Source organism: Ranitomeya imitator, chromosome 2, assembly GCF_032444005.1.
Source record: "Ranitomeya imitator isolate aRanImi1 chromosome 2, aRanImi1.pri, whole genome shotgun sequence".
Lineage (NCBI taxonomy): Eukaryota > Metazoa > Chordata > Amphibia > Anura > Dendrobatidae > Ranitomeya > Ranitomeya imitator.
Genome location: NC_091283.1, coordinates 477,705,783 through 477,719,641, shown reverse-complemented (window position 1 = coordinate 477,719,641; position 13,859 = coordinate 477,705,783).

Sequence of the window (13,859 nt, the reverse complement as noted above, 5' to 3'; positions counted from 1 at the left end):
CATATACGGTGCTCTGCACCGTTCACTGTGCCCCATAGATGCTCCACATAAATTTGTGCCGCCGCTGCCGCAATAAAGAAACAAAAACACATACTCACCTCCCTTGATTGCAGCTCCCGGCGTCTCGTTCCGGCGCCTCCATCTTCCCGGCGTCTCTGCTCTGACTGATCAGGCAGAGGGCGCCGCGCACACTATATGCGTCATCGCGCCCTCTGCCTGAACAGTCAGAGAGCAGAGACGCCGGGAAGATGGAGGCGCCGGCCGGGAAGATGGATCGGCGCCCGGCGGCTGGAACGAGGACAGGTGAATATGCTATACTTACCTAGTCCTGGCGATCCTCGCGCTGTCCCCTCCTGTCTTCGGTGCTGCAGCTTCTTTCTCTATCAGCGGTCACCGGCACCGCTGATTAGAGAAATGAATAAGCGGCTCCGCCCCTATGGGAGGTGGAGCCGCTTATTCATTTCTGTAATGAGCGGTCCCACGTGACCGCTGAAGAGAGGAAGAAACTGCAGCGCCGAAGCCCGTGGGACGGCAGGGACAGCGCGAGGATCGCTGGGACTAGGTAAGTATACCCCAGCGCCCTCACCCCCTCACCCGCCGACCCCACCGCTACCGTGACTCGAGTATAAGCCGAGGGGGGCACTTTCAGCCCAAAAATTTGGGCTGAAAATCTCGGCTTATACTCGAGTATATACGGTAGGTGGTGCTAGTCGATGGTAAGGCGGTATATGGCCAACCGTGGTTTGCTGCCCTGTGTGTTGGACCTGGAGTGGACGTCTTGTTTAGCGCCGCTAAAGTTGTGTTCAATAAATTTGCACTATCTTGCATAAGCATCAATAAGAGCATCCCTCTGCAAGACATCTCACAATTTTGGACTTTTCAGAGCCCGACAAATCTCTTTTCTGACCCATTTTGCCAAAGGAAAGGAAGTTGCCTAATAATTAAGCCCACCTTATATAGGGTTTTGATGTCATTAGACAACACTCCTCCTCACGCACATCACTTGATTTACTTAATTGGTAGTTGGCTCTCAAGCCTGAACAGTTTGGAGTAGGACAACATGTATAAAAAGTAACATGTCATCAAAATACAACTTACCTAATAATTCTGCAAACACTGCACGCCCAAACCCCAAATGTAGGGGTAAACCACTGGGCACACGGCAAAGCTGGGAAGAGAAGGAGTGCCGCTTGATTTTTTTAATGCAGAATTGGCTGGAAATGAGATCCGATGCCATGTCGCATTTGGAGAGCCCCCCAATTCTAACTCCAACCCTAACCCCAACACACCCCTAACCCTAATCCCAACCGTATCCATAATCCTAATCACAACCCTAACCCACCCCTAACCCTAATACCAACCCTAACCATAACCCTAATCACAACCCTAGCCCCAAAACACCCCTAACCATAATCCCAACCCTAACCATAACCCTAATCAAAACCCTAACCCCAACACACCCCTAAACCTAATCCCTACCCTAACCATAACCCTAACCACAAACCTAACCCTAATCCCAACCCTAATCCCAATACACAGCTAACCCTAATCCCAACCCTAACCATAACCCTAATCCCAAACTTAACCCTAATCTCAACCCTAACGCAAACCCTAATCTCAACCCTAACACTCATCCAAACCCTAATCCCAACCCTAATCTCAACTCTAAATCTAACTTTAGCCCCAACCCTAACCCTAACCCTAACTTTAGTCCAAGTCACTTTAGCCCAACTGTAACCCTAATTGTAAAATGGAAATAAATACAAAACTAAGGGGGTGATAAAGGGGGGGTTTATTTACTATTTTTTTTATTTTAATCACTGTGATAGGGTCTGTCACAGTGACCGAAATGAACCAATAGGAAAAATCTTCCTACTGTTGCCGGGTGCTGGCCGGCAGATCTCGGCAGGTGCACTGCGCATGCACCCGCCATTTTTTCCCAGAGGCACAGGGGATTTTAGGCGGCTATGGAGGGACAACAGAGGTGCAGGGGGGAACGGGGACTCTATTTCTCTCTTCTCTGATGTTTGATCACATCAGATTAAAGAGAAATTAAATGGCACATTGGACTTTTTTTGTGGCCGCCGTTACACGGTTAGTAATGGCGATTGCATAACAGGGGTTGGTAAAAACCGACCCGAATCATGTTCTTTAGGGTCTCGGCTACCCCCAGCAGCTGAGACTCCCTGACGAAGGTTTCCCAAAACTCGCGCTGGGGCGGGCGCTGGGATCCCTTACCTGCCTGCACTTGCCTGCACGTTCTGGGTGATGTATTATCGCTTTTTTTACCCGTATTACATATGCTGACTTTGTCTCTAGATGTGTTCAGTAGGGTTGAGCGAAACGGGTCGGTAATTTTCAGAAGTCGCCGACTTTTGGCAAAGTCGGGTTTCATGAAACCCGACCCGACCCATGTGTGGGGTCGGCCATGAGGTCGGCGATCTTCTGAATCTGGTATCAGAATTCCGATACCGAGTTCCGATATACTCACCCATGGACGCGCCCTGCTTCTTTCCGGCAGCCTTCCTTCCTAAGAATCAGCGCTTGAAGGACCTTCGGTGACGTCGCGGCTTGTGATTGGTCGCGTGAGCGGTCACATGGGCCGTCGCGCGACCAATCACAAGCCGCGACGTCACCGAAGGTCTTTCAAGCGCTGATTCTAAGGAAGGAAGACTGCCGGTTAGTACCAGGGCGCGTCAGAGGGTGAGTATAGCAATATTTTTTATTTTAATTCTTTCTTTTATACTTAAATATGGATCTCAGGGCCTGAAGGAGAGTTTCCTCTCTTTCAGACCCTGAGAACCATAGTAACCCATTGCAATGCATTGGGTTTCGGGTTTCGGCCGACCCCGACCCCGACTTTTTTATAGGATCGGCCGATTTCACTCGACCCAACTTTTGAGAAAGTCGGGTTTCGTGAAACCCGACCCGATCCTACAAAAGTAAAGGTCGCTCAACCCTAGTGTTCAGGCTCCCATTGGAGCTGGGACGGTATCCATCCACATGTAATCTAAACAATATGTACAGGTGTTACTATGCATTCTGTACCTGGTAATGTGTATAATTGTTACGCTGTATATACTTTTATGGCACGTGTGGGTTCTCAGTGCCCCTTCTTTTTTCATGTCTGGTGATTATCCATTTGTCCGTTTGTCACCACCTCTATGCCTTGCACAATAAAGCATAATTTTTTTTATAGACCATTGGTTATCTGTTGGAGTTTTTCCTTCCCCCCTGGCATGTTTGTTATTTGGTAACCGGTCTCATTTTCTGGAATCCATGGCAGAAATCTTAACTTGACAATTAATTATTAGCACTGGTTTCTTTATTTATTTTTATATATAATTGTCCTGATCATGATCCATACTTTGCTGCCTCATATCACCTCTCTAGTTATTTACTTTTTCCACAGGGCGTTAATTAGCAGTGCTGTGGTTTAAGTACCCTTAACTACTCCCGTTAAAAGGCGTATCGGCAGTCGTTAAGGGGTTAAATCTCCTGGTCCAGATGAATTGCATTCTAGGTTACTGAGAGCAGAGGAAATTGCAAAACTACAAGCCAGAATCTTTGAAAAATCCTGGAGAACAGAAGTTTCGGAAGATTGGGGAAGGGCAAATGTTGTTCCTAGCTTCAAAAAAGTAAAGAAGAGGAGCCAGGAAATTACAGGCCAGTGAGCCTTACTTCTATACCATTAAAGATCTTTAAACAAATTATTAAATGGCATGTATGTAAGTACTTGGATAAGAATACAGTAATTAACCACTGCCAACAGGGGTTTGTAGCAAACAAGTCATGCCAGACTAATCTAATTTTCCTTCTATGATGGAATCACTGACTGGGTGGATCAGGGAAATGTGGTAGATATATTATATGTTGACTTCAGCAAAGTATTTGATAATATGTCATACTATCCTTACTGAAAAAATTAACAAGTATGGGATTGGCAAGGCTATGGTTAGGTGTATTCATAACTGGCTCAGTGACTGTACGCAAACAGTGGTAATAGATGGTTGCACATCCAATTGAAAGACTGTTTCAAGTGGAGTATCACACAGCTCTGTTCTGGACCTAGTGCTGTTTAAAATTTTTATAAATGTTCTTAATAAGGGAACTGAAGTTAAACTAAATAAATTTGCAGATGATGCAAAGCTAGCTATGAGGGATAGATAGCTCACACTAGAGAAGACAGAGAAAGGATTCAGAAGACTCTAGATAAGCTTGAACAATGGGCAGTGACTAACGGCCCCTTCACATTAAGCGACGCTGCAGCGATACCGACAACGATCCGGATCGCTGCAGCATCGCTGTTTTGTCGCTGGAGAGCTGTCACACAGACCGCTCTCCAGCGACCAACGATGCCGGTAACCAGGGTAAACATCGGGTAACTAAGTGCAGGGCCGCGCTTAGTAACCCGATGTTTACCCTGGTTACCATCCTAAAAGTAAAAAAAACAAACAGTACATACTTACCTAACGCTGTCTGTCCCCGGCGCTCTGCTTCTCTGCACTCCTCCTGTACTGGCTGTGAGCACAGCGGCCGGAAAGCAGAGCGGTGACGTCACCGCTCTGCTTTCCGGCTGACCGACGCTCACAGCCAGTACATGAGGAGTGCAGAGCACAGCGCCGGGGACAGACAGCGGTAGGTAAGTATGTAGTGTTTGTTTTTTTTACTTTTAGGATGGTAACCAGGGTAAACATCGGGTTACTAAGCGCGGCCCTGCGCTTAGTTACCCGATGTTTACCCTGGTTACCAGTGAAGACATCGCTGGATCGGTGTCACACACGCCAATCCAGCGATGTCCACGGGAGATCCAGCGACGAAATAAAGTGCTGGACTTTGTTCAGCGACCAACGATGGCACAGCAGGGGCCTGATCGTTGGTCGCTGTCACACATAGCGATTTCCTTAACGATATCGTTGCAACGTTACCAAAAGCAACGATATTGTTAACGATATCGTTATGTGTGAAGGTACCTTAAGAGAATGGTATTTAACATGGAGAAATGCAAGATTCTACATCTGGGTAAGAAAAACAAAAATTACATCTACAGAATGAGAGAAATAGAACTAATCAAAAGGACATGCGAAAAAGACTTGGGTATACTAATAGATCACACATTGCACATGAACCTACAGTGTGATGCAGCAGCAAAAAAGGCAAACACAGTTCTAGGATTTGTTAAGAAGCGCAGAGAGTTTAGATCAAGCAAAGTAATAATCCCCATGTACTCCTCCTTGGTCAGTCCTCATCTAGAATACTGTGCCCAGTTCTAGGCACTACATTTTAATAAAGACATTAGAAAACTGGGGCAAGTTCAGAGAAGAGTTACCAGGATGGTGAGCAGACTGCAAAGTATGTCCTATGAGGAACGGTTAAAAGATCTGGCTATGTTTAGCTTGCAAAAAAGGTTAAGATGAAACTTACAAGCTGTCTACAAATATCTGGAGGGATGTCACAGTGTAGAGGGATCATCCTTATTATCATTTACACATGGTAAAAAGAGAAGCAATTGAATGAAAGAGAGAAGATAAAGGTTAGATAGTAGGAAAAACCTTTTGACAGTGAGGATGATCAATGAGTGGAATAGGCTGCCACAAGAAGTGGTGAGTTCTCTTTCAATGGAAGTCTTCAACCAGAGGCTGGGCAGACATCAGATGGTTTAGTGAATCTTGAATTGAGCAGGGGGTTAGACATGATGATCCTAGAGCTCCATTCCAACACTAACATTCCATGATTCTATGAAAATATCAAAAATATAACTAGGAAAAAGAAAAAAGGACTGATGAGTCAAAATTTGTAATATTTGGCTGTAACAGAAAGCAGTGTGTTCGCTGAACAACTGGAGAGCACTACAAAAATGAGTGTCTGCAGGCAACTATGAAGCAAGGTTGACAGGTCCATATTTGATGTTCATACCGCCATATGAACAAGTAGTCATCATCCTACTAGTAGGTCAGACTAAAAGTTTGAATACCTTCTAGATAAAATTCACGTCCCCATACACATTAAACTAACATTGGTAGAGCCCACCAATATTAATGAGTTTTGCTAACAGTCTAATTTATATTGACAGATCATTGTCAGGGAAAATAGGAAAATAAGGATCCGGCATGCTGGATTTTAGACTCTCAATCATTTTGTTCTTTAGAGATAAGGTGCCACGAGAGACATCTGACAGTCATTGACCCTATAATGATCTATTGCCAAGTCTAAGAATTTAAGGATTACTGCACCTACATGAATACATCATTAGAACCAAAATCAGTAAATGAAATCAGCATCATAACCACCATCAGTACATGAACAGAGCATCAATATTACTATCAGTACATGAACAAAGCACCAGAAACACTATTAGCAAATGAATACATCTGATTAAACCATCAGAACTATCAGTAGAGAAATACAACACCAAGACCATCATTAGTAAAAAAAAACCTTCAACAGAACATAAATTAATCAGTAGATCCACCAGCACCACCTGAGTACAGTACCAAAATTACCATCAGTATATCAGTACAGCAGCAGAACCACTATAAGTAGATGAATACATAAGGAGAGCAACTATCACACAAATACAGTATCAGAACTACTATCAATACAGGAATACAATGTCAGAATCATCATCACTAAATGAATACAGCACCAGAACCACCACCATTACTGCATGAGCACAGTAGTTGAAACAACATCAGTATGATGATACAGCATGAGAACCATAATCAATAAGTGAGTACAGCCCCCAAACCATAATCAGTATAGAAATACAGCATCAGAACTGCTTTCAGTACAGGAATGCAAAAGCAAGATGTCATCTGTACATATATACAGCTCCAGAACCACCATAAATTCATGAATGCATCACCAGAACCATGATCTGTTCATGAATGCATAATTAGAACCATCTTAATACAGGAATAGAACACCAGACCTACTACTAGTAAAGGAATACAACACCAAGATCATTATCAGGATATGATCACAGCACCAGAACCATCAACAGTTCATGCATATATCACCAGAACCATTATCAGTACATGAATACAACGCCAAAACCACCAGCCATAAATAGATACAGTACCAGAACTACCATACATAGAGGAATTCAACACTAAGGACCATCATCAGTACATGAATAAGGCACAAGAACCATCATCAATACAGCATAAGAACTACCATTAGTACATATGAACATCACCATAACCGTCTTCAGTACAGAAATGCAGCACCAGAACCACCATTAGTACATGACCACATTGTCATTACCATCATCAGTACATGAGTACATAATCACCATTACTACATGAATACATCATCAGAAGCACTTCAATTCATGAATACATGAAGTAGAGGAATACAGCACCACAATTACTATCAATAGAGGAATTCAACCCCAGGAGCATCATCAACATCAGCAGCATGATCACACCAGTACACGTCATGATGGGGAGCGCATCGGTGCTCACCTGAACAGAAGCACCAGCATGCTCTCATATTCATCTGTATTTAAGTCTTAAAGAATGCAAATATATTGCAGTTTTGATATTTCGTCTGACAGCGTGAACGAGGATAAAAAAATATAGATTTCATGCTGGCATTTCATCTCTGGAATCTGCCACTCTAGGCCCCTTCTCATTAGACCTTTGGTGCCTGACGGCAAAAACTTCTATGACAGTTGAGGTAACTTGCAAGTTTTGGGCTGCATTTCTGAAAGTAGAATTGTGAATTTATTCAGAATTAATGATTTGTTGAATGCTTTGAAATATAAGCAGATGCCATAATGCAATAGCATCAATCAGGCATTTTATTGGTTCCAAATGTATTTTGCAGCAAAATAATGACACAAAAACGTACAGCCAATGGCTTTAAGAACTATCTTCAGCATAAAGAATAAGGAGTCCAGTAAGTGATGATATGGCCTCCACAGAGCCCTCATCTCAATATTGAATCTGTCAGGAATTGCATGAAAAGACAGAAGGGTTTGCACAAGCGACATTCATAGAAGATCTGTGGTTAGTTCTTCAAGATGTTTGGAATAACCTTTCTGCAGAGTTCATTAAATAACTGTGTACAAGAAAAGAAAAATGGATGCATTTATGCTGTTTTGAAGGCAAAAGGTGGTTACATCAAACATTGATTTGATTTAAATTTCTCATTTATTCTCATTTATTCATTTGCTTAGTATTTTGTTAGTAAAAATAAATTATTAACACTTCTATTTTTGAAAGCATTTTTACTTTATAGCATTAAAACATTTACACAGTACATTATTACACATACTTTACTCAAGTTTGTGTAAATTATTGCCATTTTTTTGTTATTTTATGCTACCGCACTGTAATCTTGCCTGTTGTGCTGTCTTGCTGCTCTTCTGAGACCTACTTTATGCAGCTGTAATTTCCATTTTGTATTCCTATTAAGGCTGTCAAACAGCTTTAAGCAATTTATAATAAAAAGGCTATGGAAACTTAGGTTATATCTGCCCTGTACGCCAGCAATTTTGACTGTTTACTTAAATGTTCATTATCGTACTATGAAAAATCACATGTATGCTACTACCTAATACACTAGGAATGAATAAGCAAACACTAGTTTTAAAGGCAATATGTCATCAGAATATGTCAACTATTGTTTGAAGGAAACCTGTCAGTAGAATTAACCCTCCTAAGTCATCTACATGGCCATGCAGGTCTTTGAAAGTTGAATATAATGATACCTTGATATCTGCGATCCGATGTCTTATTCACAAGAAATCCACATTTTTCTTACATGTAAATGAACTGTTCAGGACTATGGGCCGGTCACTGATCTGCATGAGAGCTAATTTTTAATAAAAGGGGAGTTACCAGTGTGAGACATGAAATGACTGTCACTTTGCAGTGAGATTAGAACTAACTCAGTACAGCAAAAGTGAACTTTATCTTATTACAAAAACATGTACAGCTGCAAATGTGCTTAGTGCTTCAGCTTCAATCTCATAACCAGCCAGTGTGGGGGAAGGACAGTACCGCAACAGCTGACTGCTCTGTGAGAGGATAACTGCAAATGTGCTGTACTGTATTTGTTATAATCAAGCACAGCTCTGCATCAGATCTGATAGCACTATGAGAGGACAAGTGTTGCTGCTAATGTACAGTAGGGCAAAAAAGTATTTAGTCAGTCAGCAATAGTGCAAGTTCCACCACTTAAAAAGATGAGAGGCGTCTGTAATTTACATCATAGGTAGACCTCAACTATGGGAGACAAACTGAGAAAAAAAAATCCAGAAAATCACATTGTCTGTTTTTTTTAACATTTTATTTGCATATTATGGTGGAAAATAAGTATTTGGTCAGAAACAAAATTTCATCTCAATACTTTGTAATATATCCTTTGTTGGCAATGACAGAGGTCAAACGTTTTCTGTAAGTCTTCACAAGGTTGCCACACACTGTTGTTGGTATGTGGCCCATTCCTCCATGCAGATCTCCTCTAGAGCTGTGATGTTTTTGGCTTTTCGCTTGGCAACACGGACTTTCAACTCCCTCCAAAGGTTTTCTATAGGGTTGAGATCTGGAGACTGGCTAGGCCACTCCAGGACCTTGAAATGCTTCTTACGAAGCCACTCCTTCGTTGCCCTGGCGGTGTGCTTTGGATCATTGTCATGTTGAAAGACCCAGCCACGTTTCATCTTCAATGCCCTTGCTGATGGAAGGAGGTTTGCATTCAAAATCTCACGATACATGGCCCCATTCATTCTTTCATATACCCGGATCAGTCGTCCTGGCCCCTTTGCAGAGAAACAGCTCCAAAGCATGATGTTTCCACCACCATGCTTTACAGTAGGTATGGTGTTTGATGGATGCAACTCAGTATTCTTTTTCCTCCAAACACGACAAGTTGTGTTTCTACCAAACAGTTCCAGTTTGGTTTCATCAGACCATAGGACATTCTCCCAAAACTCCTCTGGATCATCCAAATGCTCTCTAGCAAACTTCAGACGGGCCCGGACATGTACTGGCTTAAGCAGTGGGACACGTCTGGCACTGCAGGATCTGAGTCCATGGTGGCCTAGTGTGTTACTTATGGTAGGCCTTGTTACATTAGTCCCAGCTCTCTGCAGTTCATTCACTAGGTCCCCCCGCGTGGTTCTGGGATTTTTGCTCAACGTTCTTGTGATCATTCTGACCCCACGGGGTGGGATTTTGCGTGGAGCCCCAGATCGAGGGAGATTATCAGTGGTCTTGTATGTCTTCCATTTTCTAATTATTGCTCCCACTGTTGATTTCTTCACTCCAAGCTGGTTGGCCATTGCAGATTCAGTCTTCCCAGCCTGGTGCAGGGCTACAATTTAGTTTCTGGTGTCCTTTGACAGCTCTTTGGTCTTCACCATAGTGGAGTTTGGAGTCAGACTGTTTGAGGGTGTGCACAGGTGTCTTTTTATACTGATAACAAGTTTAAACAGTTGCCTGTTATGACCTGGTGGTGAGGACAATAATGGACCTGGTGGTTAAGAGCACACGGAATGACCTGATAGTTACTAATAATATAGGACAAGCTCTGAGACGTGGGAACTCTGCTGACCGCAATCCCTAAACCTATCACACACACTAGAAATAGCCGTGGAGCGCTCCTGACGCTCCCTAGGCGCCTCGTCACAGCCTAAGGAACTAGCTAGCCCTAAAGATAGAAAAATAAAGCCTACCTTGCCTCAGAGAAATTCCCCAAAGGAACAGGCAGTCCCCCACATATAATGACTGTGAGTTAAGATGAAAATTACAAACACAGAGATGAAATAGATTTAGCAAAGCGAGGCCCGACTTACTGAACAGACAGAGGATAGGAAAGGTAACTTTGCGGTCAGCACAAAAAACTACAAAAAGACCACGCAGAGGGCGCAAAAAGACCCTCCGCACCGACTCACGGTGCGGAGGCGCTCCCTCTGCGTCCCAGAGCTTCCAGCAAGCAAGACAAAAATCAAAATAGCAAGCTGGACAGAAAAAATAGCAAACAGAGAAAAACAAGCAGGAACTTAGCTTCTGCTGGGAAGACAGGTCACAAGAACGATCCAGGAGCAAACTAGACCAATACTGGAACATTGACAGGTGGCATGGAGCAATGATCTAGGTGGAGTTAAATAGAGCAGCCAGCCAACGAATCAACCTCGTCACCTGTGGAAGGAACCTCAGAAGCCGCAGCTCCACTCACAACCACCAGAGGAAGCCCATGGACAGAACCAGCTGAAGTACCATTCATGACCACAGGAGGGAGCTTAACAACAGAATTCACAACAGGTGCCATTACTACAGGTAATGAGTGGAGGAAAGAGGAGACTCTTAAAGAAGAAGTTACAGGTCTGTGAGAGCCAGAAATCTTGATTGTTTGTTTCTGACCAAATACTTATTTTCCACCATAATATGCAAAAAAAATGTTAAAAAACAGACAATGTGATTTTCTGGATTTTTTTTTCTCAGTTTGTCTCCCATAGTTGAGGTCTACCTATGATGTAAATTACAGACGCCTCTCATCTTTTTAAGTGGTGGAACTTGCACTATTGCTGACTGACTGAATACTTTTTTGCCCCACTGTATGTAATGAGACAATGTTCACTTTTGTTGCTCTGTGTTAGCTCTGATCTCACTGCAATGCTGTATGTGGTTAATTTATTTCACTCACTTGTGTAGTTTCATTTATTCCACAGCATTTTACAGACATCAGCATTACTGTCCACATTGGGGCTCACAATCTAAATTCCCTATCAGTATGTCTTTGGAATGTGGGAGGAAACTGGAGAACCCAGAGGAAACCCACGCAAACACGGGGAGATCATATAAAATCCTTGTAGATGTTGCACTTGGCGGGATTTGAGCCCAGGACCTCAGCGCTGCAAAGCTATAGTGCTAACCAGTGATTATGAGAGCAAAGTCTCAGTTATAACTGGGAGATCTGTATCTGGACCATTAATTTTAACAGCTCATTAACATATAAGAAAAACTTGGATTTCTTTGGAATAAGACTTCAGGTCGTAGATATCAAGGTACCATTTTATTCATCTTCCTCTGACCTACTTACCCATACAGACGGATTAGGAGGTGAAATGTTAACATTTACTTGCTAGCAGAGCTAAAATCATGTGAGTGGTGGGGGTACTGATTTTTGAACCCCATCAATTCAATATTGATGGGGGTTCAACAATCAGGTTTCCAAAATCATATGCATGCAGGATCCCTTTTAGATCTACCATAATCCAAATCTCAAAAAATATGCTAAGATTCAAAGGTATGCAGCAACATAGTGGTGATATAAGTGGTCATTAATGTCTGGATAATTATGCAGGTAGTATATCTGGTAGCAAACCCAGTAAGCTATAGTAGTGAGTGACCATACTGTCATCTATGGTTACCAAAGACATGTAAGAATGACTGTAGAATTAAACCAAATAACCAATATTTACTGGGATTTTTTTTTATTTGAAGAAGAAATGTTGTCTGTTCTCACAATCAATAGCTATGTTGTTTAAGTTGTCTTCTTTCGCTGTTAAACCTTGGAATCACATTTATTCAAATGTATTCACACATTCAGGGTCAGAATCCAAATTTATATCTACTAATCCTTTATAATAGAGATGGCTAATAACAGGAGACAAAATTAACACTCACCCAGCCAACTAATGGTGGCATCGTAATTAAGGGACCTTCATCATTTGCCTGGGTCAATATAATTATTCTAGACATATTTGTCTTCGGTAGTCAAGTATTTTATTTTCGGAGATTTAGATGTCCGTGAAATTTCCAGTTGGTGGAGAGAAAATAGCACACAAATCTTGTGCCAGGAGAAAAAAAAATCAATTATTTAGAGACCTGGCTAAATTACATTATTTCTTCTGTGTTCCTGCTTTTGTTGCAAGCAGGGGGACTATCGTTCAGTTAAATTAGTCAGACATTAATTTACAATAGACTAATTAGATGTAAATCAGGCTTGAATGTATTCTTCAGGGATATGAGATGCACTTGTGTTACATTTTGAAAGCAGGACTAAGGTGCACCAGGACTGGAACAGGGCAGCCACTTATTGAGAAGCAGCATGGTCTTTTCATGGATGTAAAACGATATGAATAATTCAAGATTCTTCGTTATATTCTCACACTGTGAACTTTAATTTTCTCTCATCTAGAAATGTGCTGTCTAACAATCCACATATGCCCTCAATGTTTCTTAAAATTCATCCACTTTGCAAATTGTCAGTCTACATTGCGCTTCCCTGGATCCCGCCAAATGGGAAATGATGAGACTTTCGTGAAAGAATTTGACCCGTTCATATAAAATTCCAGTATGGGTCAACTGTTGCCAAAGACCTTTTGCTAAAACTTTTTCTTTCTGGTGTCCAAATGAAAAAATAATAATTGGATCTTTATGTGTTGCCAGGAATGAGTTTTATAGGAGTATATGAATAACCGAGAAGGAATGTTGGCAAGATGAAATTTTCACTTTCCTCTGTAAGATGGTGGATGTTAAACAAGTAATAAGACTTTTCTGGTAGGTTTTGACTTTTACTATCATGCAAGATCTACTGTCCAATGTCCCACTTTGGATTTCACATAACTCCATATACTCATGTGGACTGCAGCTGTCATTTGGTTACTTAAAAAGTAGCTGAGCTACTCAATGCCTCCAAGTTGAAATGTAAAGTAGAATAACTATGGTTTGATGCTTGCAATTTAGGTATTCTCACCTAGAAGCACGATAAGTAGAGGGGAAAATATGAAGCACATTATATTGTATGGCTTCTTCCTCTATGCTAAGTCTTTGCACAAAAATATTTTCATTATGGTTAAAGAGAAACCATTCACTCATCTCATGCTGCCCAAACAATGGGTCGCA